Raw genomic sequence first — 10,647 nt, 5'->3', positions numbered from 1 at the left:
CTACTGCATCCATCGTCTTTCACAAAAGTGTGTTGTCACGGGATGCATAACCTTTGATGTGCAAACGGCTAAGAAAATCCCATCTTCCTTGTGTGGGTCGTGGTTCACAAACGGGTCCAAGCCCATTTTTGGTCTTATAAAGAAGAATTCGCGCACCCTCTTCTTTATCACCCGTCCGCGTACATGAACATCTAGGGTTTTGTGTGCTTCCTCCATTGAAGCCTTCTTGAAGAAATTGAAAGAAAGGGTGTTCAAGATTCACTCCAAGTAAGTAAATTCCGGTTGTTCCTTTCAATTTCTTAGATCTCATGATGAATTCTAAGGGCTCAAAAACAAGCTCCAAAAACTCAAATACCTCTAGCATGGATTCTCCTTGTGACCAAAACTCTCTTAAAATTAGGTTTGTGGATGATTCTTGTGCTAGAATTTTTGAAAAGATTTCATCTAAAGGTTTTATCCTAGAAAAGAAATTGGATCTCTCTAGTGGGCATGAAGAGGATTTAGCTTACTTCAAAAAATTCAAGCTTGAAAATATCTTTGATGGTCATGGTCAAGGATTTGATTCTCTCACAAGAATTTTCTATGCCAACATTCATGATTTTGATCTTAATAAGATGGAATTCAAATACATGATAAATAGAAAAAGATTTCTTGTTGATAGAGAATTAATTTCAAGGATTACCAACATTCCGTTGGGAAACGCGTGTCTTCCTAGACCAAGTGATGATCGTCCATCATATAATGAAATCTCTCTTGGGATTTATAGCAAGAAGGTAGCTTGGAATCAAGGAAAATTTCCTACTAATGATCTTAGTATCCCGTTGATGGCATTTGGAAAACTTGGTATCCCCAATCTTTGTCCCTCCACAATTGAGAATTCTTGGTGGAGTCATGAGTTTGCGGAATTAGTCTATTTCCTTGATTCAGGTGTTCAAAGTCTCGATATTTGTGGTTTTATCATTTATCAAATGGCCTCGATGACTTCACCCATCAAGATGTTAGGTTACCCGTGCTTGATTGGACAAATTTTCCGTGATCGTGATCTTGATTCGATTGGAAACTCTCTCGGGGTTCCCAATACGGTTTGTCCGTGTACCTTCAGACGCATAAGGGAGTATGTGTGCAAAAGACAAAGAAATGCTTCACTTAACGATTGTGACCCTACCACTTTGAGTCTTTTTCAAAGAATTCATAAGGGTGTGTGTAAAGTCGACTCAAGGGTGAAGTGTGTCCAAGAACAATTATCTTTGGTTGCAACGAAGTTTCCAAGCTCAAGGAAGAATTAAACACAATTCAAGCATCTTGGAGTATCTCCGATGAGGAAGAAGATGAGTAATTTGTGTTCTTATTGCCTAGTAAATCTTCAATTTTTCTTGTTTTATTTAGAAGAATAACTAGAGTTTGGAATAGCCATTATTGTGATTACACATAGCTATGTCCAACGTTTTCATATTCCTGCTTTTAGATTTATTGGTTTAAATTCTAAATTTGTTTGGAAGATGATTTTTGCAGTATTAATATTTAAGGTTTTATATATTGCAATTGTTGCGTCTGTGAACTATGATTGTCCCATATCTTGTCAAAAGTAAAGTCTTTCGTAAGTCGATATTCATATATATGTTGATAAAGGAATGAATGGACTTTTGACAAATACAAAAGTTAAGCCTATATTGTCAATTATTGATGGAAGATAGGTTAAAATCTTTTGTTTTCAAGGATTAAGTCTATTGAATGTCGTTATGCGAATATTGATGGAAAATAGAATGAATCCTTGTGTATTCCGCAGTATTGATCTTCCCTGATCCATATTTTATGTATTATTGTGAGGCTCCGTAAAAGTGTCTTATATTTAGCATTAAACAACCAAGTTGATTATTTTTGGATTAGCTATGTTGTTGTTCTATGAGGTACTTTATGTCGATCATATTCAACTAAATTAATCATCTTGTTTGGTTATTTAGTTGTTGCTCCGTAAGTTTTCTTATGATGAGCATGACCAATTAAATTGATTACTTTTGTGATTAGTTTGGTTGTGTATTTCAATTATATTAATTATGGGTTCACTTGTGATTAATCTAATTGTATTTTTTTAGTCTCCATAAGTTCACTTGTGTTGAGCATTTTTCGATTAAATTAATCATGGGTTCTCTTTTGGTTAATTTAATTGAGTTTTTTTGGATTCAAATTCATACTTGTATGTGATTTGTTATGTCCAAAGAAATCCTTCTTTTCTTTCGAAATTAAGGTTTCTCTTGTTGTTCTTTCGAGAATGACATATTATGGGGGAGAGTTCTTTTTGAACTTGCGCTTAATTGCCAAATCTTTGTGGGGAGTGCGGCTGTGGAATATTATAGGGGTTATCTTGTATCTTTACAAACTCCTTGATGAATGCATTTAGCTTCGGCTTTATGATTGCATCTAAATAAGATGATATATTTTTGCTTTATTTTGGTCAAGAAATGTCTCTTTCGGAAATTTTCATTAGGATCTCGTTCTTGTACCTTTGCCAATTTTATTGACAAAACGGGGAAAAATTAATATGTAGTTCACACTACAAATACATATGGTTTTCGGATCGTTATGTAAGGGGGAGTGGTTTCCATGTGAGATGGAGTATTGACTAGGGGGGGTGATACATATCACCATAGCATTATTGTTGAAGTTGTGATACAATTGAACTTTGACGTGTGTAATGATACTATGACACTGTATAACAATGATTGAGAACTATTGTTTTCTTGTTGTTATAGCTACGGATTTTCAACAACGATGATGCTAAACTTACAAACTTTGGGATCATTGGAGTACTTGTAAGTGGCGAAGATTTCGAGTAATGTTGAAGATTAGGCATGTGGAATAGGAGCTGTAAAAGTTAATTTTTTTTTTGTATTCCATATGTATTAATAGTTTTGCCACTAAAATTGACCAAGGGGGAGATTGTTAGATCATTGCTTGGTCGAACTCGCATGCGTTGCTATCTCAAGCATGTTTGTCAATGTTAATGATCAAAACTATATGTCTTAATTTCTAGCCTATATAACTAAAGGTCTCGGACTAGGATAGAAAGTGTAGTTGAGCTCAAGACTCCATGGCAATCATCATACAAGACGAAGGACTACTCAAGGAACTGGTGGAACTTCATCGACTAAAAGGTTTGTGGAGACTTGAACTTATCTGTCACTCAAAAGTTTATTTACTCTATCTCCTATTCTTGAGACAAAAGTCGTTTTGATATATAGACTTTCATTATGATTTTTGTTAAAGGGAGAGCAAAAAATGATTTGAGGAGAGCGAAAATCATATTCAACTCGTTAAGAAGGTCGATTCAATAACTTTTTTTTGACTCAGACTAGAGTACCCTTATTCACACACGTAAATTTCACATGCCCACACCCAAAACCCAATCGGTAACAAGTTAAAAAAAAAATCAGAAACACCATCAAGCTTGATCGAAATCACTTCTCCTTCTTCCTCACCTTCCACTACTTCTAAATCCAAGAGAGAAAATCGAACACGAGTTGAAATACGAATTGATTAATTAAAGCATTCTCTACACCAATTGATTAATTAAAACATTCTCTATCTCTAAACGATTAAGATTCTATTGTACATTGTTTTTGGAGTCACTACACGAAGCTAATGACTACTGGAAACAAATTAAAGCAAAAATATAAAATTCGGGATTTATTTCCGATAATCTCATCTTGGGTTTTTGAGTATTTGCCTCCTTTTTCGCACTCTGTTTCTGTAAGTCCGTGCCAAACAGAAGGAGTATACATCTTTTAGCACAGTTAAAGAAACCCGGTATTAAACTATTCACTCGATCTCTTTTTTAATCAACATGTTTTTTGGGGTTCATGATAGAACAATAAAATGTCTAGATTTTCCTTAACTTGAGTTTTTTTTTTTGATGCCATCCTTAACTTGAGCTTATAATTAGGTTAAATTAGATACTGTGTCTAGATAAATAAGAGGGATATTTTTGGTCCGAAATAGAATAAAACTTGACTCACTAGTATAATTGGCCTAGTTAGTGAGTTGACAACGATTTTTGCTCTCCTCGAATCCATTTTTGCTCTCCCTTTAACAAAAATCTTCATTATACACATTTGTTATTTCGAGCCGAGTTTAACTCGCCTATCTATTTCTCGAAATATGTGTTGGTAAGCTTTCGCTTTAGCCAAATTCATCTTTACCTAGTGACGAATGTCATGTTATGTTTCAATCACTTTAGAAATTGCTATGACGAAAAATGGTTTGTGAATAACGACTATATAACGTCATCTGAGAATGTTTCAATCATTGAAATGAGAGTTTAAATTACATAACCATTGGTAGGATATAAGCATTGTTGTGGAAACACATATATGTACATGATGGTTTTTCAAATGATGTTGTAGTTGTGGTAAAAACTGGTTTCTTTTCAGACTTGTGAAGGAAATAATTTTTAGACTTAATAAAAAATTAAAGATAAAACAAATTAAATTCAAAGGTAATGTAAATATTATGGAAAGACCAGGGGTTAGGATTTCACCATTCACCAAAATTCATGTGATTCAATAATAATTATTATCATGCAATTCTAGACGTTATAATTCAAATCAAAAACAATTGTGATTCTAATCATTGCCTAAATCAGATTTTCAAAACATCCATTGTTAATCGCAAGCATGAAATATCAAAAGCAATAAACCAAGCATATTTCATCAAGAGAAAACACAATTAATTAATAAAAATCATTTATTCAATTTTCATTCGGTGCAATTAATCATAAAAGGATTGCATAAATAAATTTAAATGAATTTTACCACATAACTTTTGGAAGAATGGCTTCCTCCATCACCCCTGGGATTGGGTTTAGCTCCTCATCCCAAAAACACACTCACAAGATGTATTCATGGCTAAAATAGGTGTTTTTATTGATGTATATAAGATGAAACAGGAATTAGCAACGTTGTAGAAGTGTTACAGCGTCACTGTTACAAAGGGGTAAGTGTTTTTGAGACTGCTGTAAACGATAAGCCTTTACTGTTGTATAAGAACGATACTTTTTCTGCTTTTAATACTTTCGAAGAACGACGGACTCTGCGAGTATGTTCTTCGTCTTCTTCTTCCTCCTCGAGCAGCAGCAGCAGCAGCAACAATACCTCCTGTAACTTCTTCTTCTCGTCTCTCGTGAACTCCCAACTCTCTCCTAAGGGTTTCTAAAACTTTCTCACCCTCTTTATGACTTGAACCAACTCTTATATAGTCCTCTAATCCCGAAAAATCTCTACTGAATCTGCGACTTTTTTTTTTCTTCTCTGCGTTGTTGAGAGAATATCTCTCTTGTGATCTCCCTGTACGCGTTTGTTAGCTATAAACTTGCCACCAAACTCTTAACAAGACTTGAACAGGACCAAGTACAATAATCACTAGCGTGAAACTCTCCCAAATATTCCTCACAAAATCTTCAAACTCAACAGAAGCGTACGTGTCCTGTTTGGACTTTGATCACTTCTCCCAGCCATTCCAGCCCAATTGGTTGGGTCCAATCGATTGTAACAGACCTGTTGAGTCTTGTACAGTCCATACGTACCAAATACAGCCATTGAATCTCCTAAAATCACGTAGAAATTCGATCTCCAAATCTGCTCCTCGCCGCATGCATTTTCCCGCCAAAACTTGTATTTGAATTATGAAGATGACCTCCCCTTATCCAGTTCCGGTCTCCCTTTAGCAGATGCCTGGAAATGGGTCACCCCTTAGTAATTAGGTTACCCCTTATCCAAAGTGAGAGTCCGTATAGTAGTTTTCTCCCACGGACGCAAAAACCATTTTTTTAGCCAATTTCGCCGCAAAAGCTTATTTCTCCAAGAATACCTACAGGGACATAAAAATCCATAATAAATATAAAATCGAGCACTAATAATATATACAATTGAGATTATATAAGACACAAAAATGTGCCTATCAGTATAAGTCCTTATTCCTTGAACCAAAGTTTGCGAACTTTGTTGATTAAGAGAAACAGAATGTGGCGTGAGCCAAGTCCGCGAACTGGCGGAAGTTCTCAACCCGAGAATTTCTGCTGGAGTTTGTGAACTCCTTCCGTGAGCTTAAGTCCGCGAATTTGAGTAGGTTATGTCTAAAATTGGTTGTTCTTGAATTCATGTTTATATAAAGCAAAAGAAAGTAAATAAAAGTTTAAATAGAAATCAAAAAGAGAGATTAGATCAAGGAATCCTTCTTCGTTGCAAAACAATGATTTGACAAAACCCCAGCCTGAATTTCACAGATTCAAGACACATCTGCGCCATCAACTTCTCGATCTATTTCAATTGATCACGACAACAGACTTCAATTCAACTCTCGGATCAATCTCTTACACAGATCGAACCCATCTCTTATCAACGTCACAGTGAAACCTTAAATCAGCACTTCCATCATCGTTCTAGCTCTTTAATCTCTCAATTTCTCGATCCAATCTCTCACCTGAAGTTCATGCTTCATCGTTTTTCTCGATCTCTAACTTCTCTTTCATGAAAGCAGCATCTCACAACACCAAATCCCATCAATTTCATTTATAGCATCATCTCTCGATTTCGATTTCTGTTCTCTCCATGGATGCACCTCCATTTCTTTGTTTCAGGTGTAACTAATGATTGAGAAAGTGAAGAACGAGAGAATAAACCCTATGTTTTTGGGTTAGGTGGTTTGGGGTTAGATGATACACCCCACTGCTGCATACAACCCACTTATTTACATCCCCTTATCCTGAGCTGGTATGTGTCTAGTACTTCTCCAAATAGAGTTTCCCCTTAACCTTGACTGGTCTCCAGATAGTGTTTTCTAATGAAACGACAATTTTTCCCCTTTTTCTCAAATTGGGTGATTTCTTCTTCTTTTCGTCTGCATGACTCCAAAGTACATATAAAACTCAAAACACGCGTAAAATGCATAATTTACAAGAAAAATGGCAAAGAAAGCATAACCAATAGATAGTAAATCGAGGTGTATTCTACACATATCACCTAACCTATACGAAGTTATCTCTAGTATATAATCAAGCGACTCTTTAGTTGAGTTTTGACTCACTAAAATATGACAACCAAACTTGACATACCAACACTTGGTGGGTTCAACCGAGCTATGCTCTAACAATGGTATGGATGATTGCATTCAATCCGTCAGAATTTTACTTCGCAGCAAGAATCTCGGCAGCATCATAATCGCTAATATCCTTTGGTACCGTTACAATGCCTATTGTAACAACCGGAGGACCCATGGTTGAAAATCACGCGCTTGAAGAAAGGAACGCATCGTAATTTTCCACCAAAAGTAATCCGAGCCATCGAAGACTGGTGGTATGTTTATTGAGATAACACTTCTGCCATAGAGTCAGATCGCTACAAACACCGACTTATGAGGTTTTAAACGTGTTTGCCTGTTCTGATACCAAGCGGGGGTCTAATAACCTCACCTAATATTTCGCTTAACAATCTGTATGGATTAACTCCAATATACTTTCAAGAGAATAAACTAGACAGTCAGACTCAATGTTAGTAAAAAATATATCAAAGAGTTATATCTCAATCTCTCAATTCAATCCGCAATCAAACAAATACAATTTGCGATCCTGATTGAATATAAGAGAAATAACTTGAAAGGTACCAAAGACCAATGTTCAAGGATCAATCAATTTGAATTAACAACCAAAGGTTTGATTTACCAATTGATCGATACAACACACAACTTGTGATATTTCAATTATATAACAAAATATAATGCGGAAAATAAATAAACACAGACACCAGAAGTTTTGTTAACGAGGAAACCGCAAATGCAGAAAAACCCCGGGACCTAGTCCAGATTTGAACACCACATTGTATTAATCCGCTACAGACACTAGCCTACTACAAATCTAACTTCGGTCTGAAATGTAGTTGAACCCTAAACAATCTCACACTAATTCAAGGTACAGTCACGTTCCTTACGGATCTGATCCCAGCTGTTAGAACATAGCTTGGTTGAACCCACCATGCGTTGGTATGTCAAGTTTGGTTGTCATATTTTAGTGAATCAAAACTCATTTTAAGAGTCGCTTGATTATGTACTAGAGTCAACTTTGTATAGGTTAGCTTGAAAGTATTAAGATATGAGACATCACAAGTATTACGAAGACTTGAAGAAGTGAAGAAGTAAGAAGCTACAACGACAACATCATCCTTCCACTTGAGGTTAGTGATATTTGAATTGAACCGTTTCATTCCCTAACGTATCTTTCAAGTCATTCATATTGAAAACAAAACTGCGAAGCATGAACACTCTAGATAGACATAGTATTAAGGAATACAATACGCGGTTTATTGCTTAACCATTAAACTTTGTAGATAAGACATCGAACATAATTGTTTAAATGCTATTGTGATTATGTATGTGTATGAGGTGAGGATTTCATCCTAGGAAACAATGTTCTACATGTGTTTTAAGGAAGTAAGTTCATAAACTTGTTTATGAATTGAAAAGGAAATCTCCAGGCGTTATTAGTATTTTTATTCATTGCATATCTTGTGAATAACCAATATGTGTGATTTAGTATAACCGCTCATGACTTGTTTATGTTCTTGGTAAAACTATTCACAAAAGGCCTGACTTATGTATTGGTATGACTTTTATTAGTGAAACCGATCTTAAGTAATCACCTGAGATGGTATGATCGAGTTTGTGATTTGTGTATGACCGACACTGGGTAAAGGGGAACCGATCCTAGTAAGAGGTTCAACACATCACATAGGGGAATTGATCCTTGTATGAGGTGCAACAAGTTTTTAGCAGAAAGGGGAACCGACCCTATGGACATGTGCAACACGTTTTTAGGCAAAGAGGAACTGATCCTATGGACATGTGCAACACATACAAGTTAGATACCATATATATGTGGGGAACCGATCCTAATACGTACCTAGTCAACCGAATTTTGGAAAGCTAGTGTGACTATGCACAATACTCACATGGAGGTAGAACCAAAACTTGTTTTGGTAGAACCGTTAAACCCATGATTTGTGATTGAGTGTTCTTGATCAATCACATAGTTCTTGAAAGTCAGATGAACCAATTCTAAACTTGTTTGGAAGTGTGGCAAATCGGTTTCAAGGTTGTAAGTATGAAAGAGGACTTACAAAGTAAGGATGTCGACATACTTTGAACACGTACTATAATTTTTATCTTTTATTGTTCAAAGTTATTCCTTAATAGCTAAAGGAAGAAAATCCCAGGATCGAGAGATAAATAAGTTAAGAACCTTTTATTTAAGAATTTTAATTTTATTTTAGGAAAATGAGAATTAGTAATGTGTATTTACTAGTTGAAGATTTTCCAAAGAGATTTTCGGTCAATATTTTGGACAAAGCATTTCCAGGAATTATGGAAACCGAATTTGGAATATATTGCTTATCTGGAGAATATTTTCGGTTTCGGAAATTCCTTGGTGTCCAAACTTCCTTGTCTATAAATACTTGAAGTTTGCATTTCTGGCAAACTAATACTTCATGACAACAAACTTCCTCGGTTGTGTTGTTACTGGTTTAGCCGCCTATTCGGAGAGGAGAGTAACCTAATTAGCGAAATCTCTTACGGCCGCTCAGTTTAAAGTCTTCTTTGGGATTGAGAAGCTCTATTAGTACCGTTGGTGGGAAACTAGATAATTGAGGTTTATCTTGTGTTTTCGATTGATTTGATTGACTAATGGTGGTGGAAATTTGATTGCACCTATTTTGTTTATGCTTGAGAATCTTCTCTTTTGATATAAGATTCACTCACAATAGTACACAGAGACCCTTTTGCCACGCCAAATTGGCGTGTCCATAGGGGTTTTGTCACGCCACTTCGGTTTGGACTAGGCGTGACTTCTGCTTGCGTGGTTTTAGGTAACATGGCGTGGTTTTAGGTAGCTTATAGCCACGCCTGCCATGCGTGTCTATTTCTGCATGAAATAGACACGCCAGAGCCATATAGGCGTTGCTATATAGGGTCCCAAAAACTTAAGTACTGGTACTCTATAGACACACGATTTATTGTTTTGGCGTGGCTATTTGGTTCACTATAGACACGCAAATTTCTTTTGGCGTGGCTATTTGATTCACTATAGACACGCAAATTGCTTTTTGGCGTGGCTATTTGGTTCACTTTAGACACACAAATTGCTTGTTGGCGTGGCTATTTGGTTCACTTTAGACACGCAAATTGCTTTTGGCGTGGCTATTTGATTCACTATAGACACGCAAATTGCGTTTTGGCGTGCCTATTTGGTTCACTTTATACACGCAAATTGCTTTTTGGCATAGCCATTGGTTATCCGATAGACACGCCATATAGGTTTAACGTGGTTATATGTTATGTTTTAGCCACGCCAATTTCACTTACTTTCATCCACGTGGCTGCATTAGGAACCGTTGAATACCATCCACATGTAACGTTGTGAACCGTTCATTGGATATCTTATAGACATGCCCCATAGAGCGTGGCTATATGTGATATTTAGCCACGCCAATTTCCAATTATCTTGGTCCATGTAGCCGTATTACGAATCGTTGGATCTCATTTAAGATGATGCAATATTGACCGTTAAATTATATGCATCCTTCACCGTCCACATGTAATGTTGTG

This window comes from Papaver somniferum, chromosome 1, assembly GCF_003573695.1.
Source record: "Papaver somniferum cultivar HN1 chromosome 1, ASM357369v1, whole genome shotgun sequence".
Classification (NCBI taxonomy): Eukaryota; Viridiplantae; Streptophyta; class Magnoliopsida; order Ranunculales; family Papaveraceae; genus Papaver; species Papaver somniferum.
The sequence above is the reverse complement of the archived record's forward strand: the minus strand, read 5'-3'. Positions refer to the sequence as shown.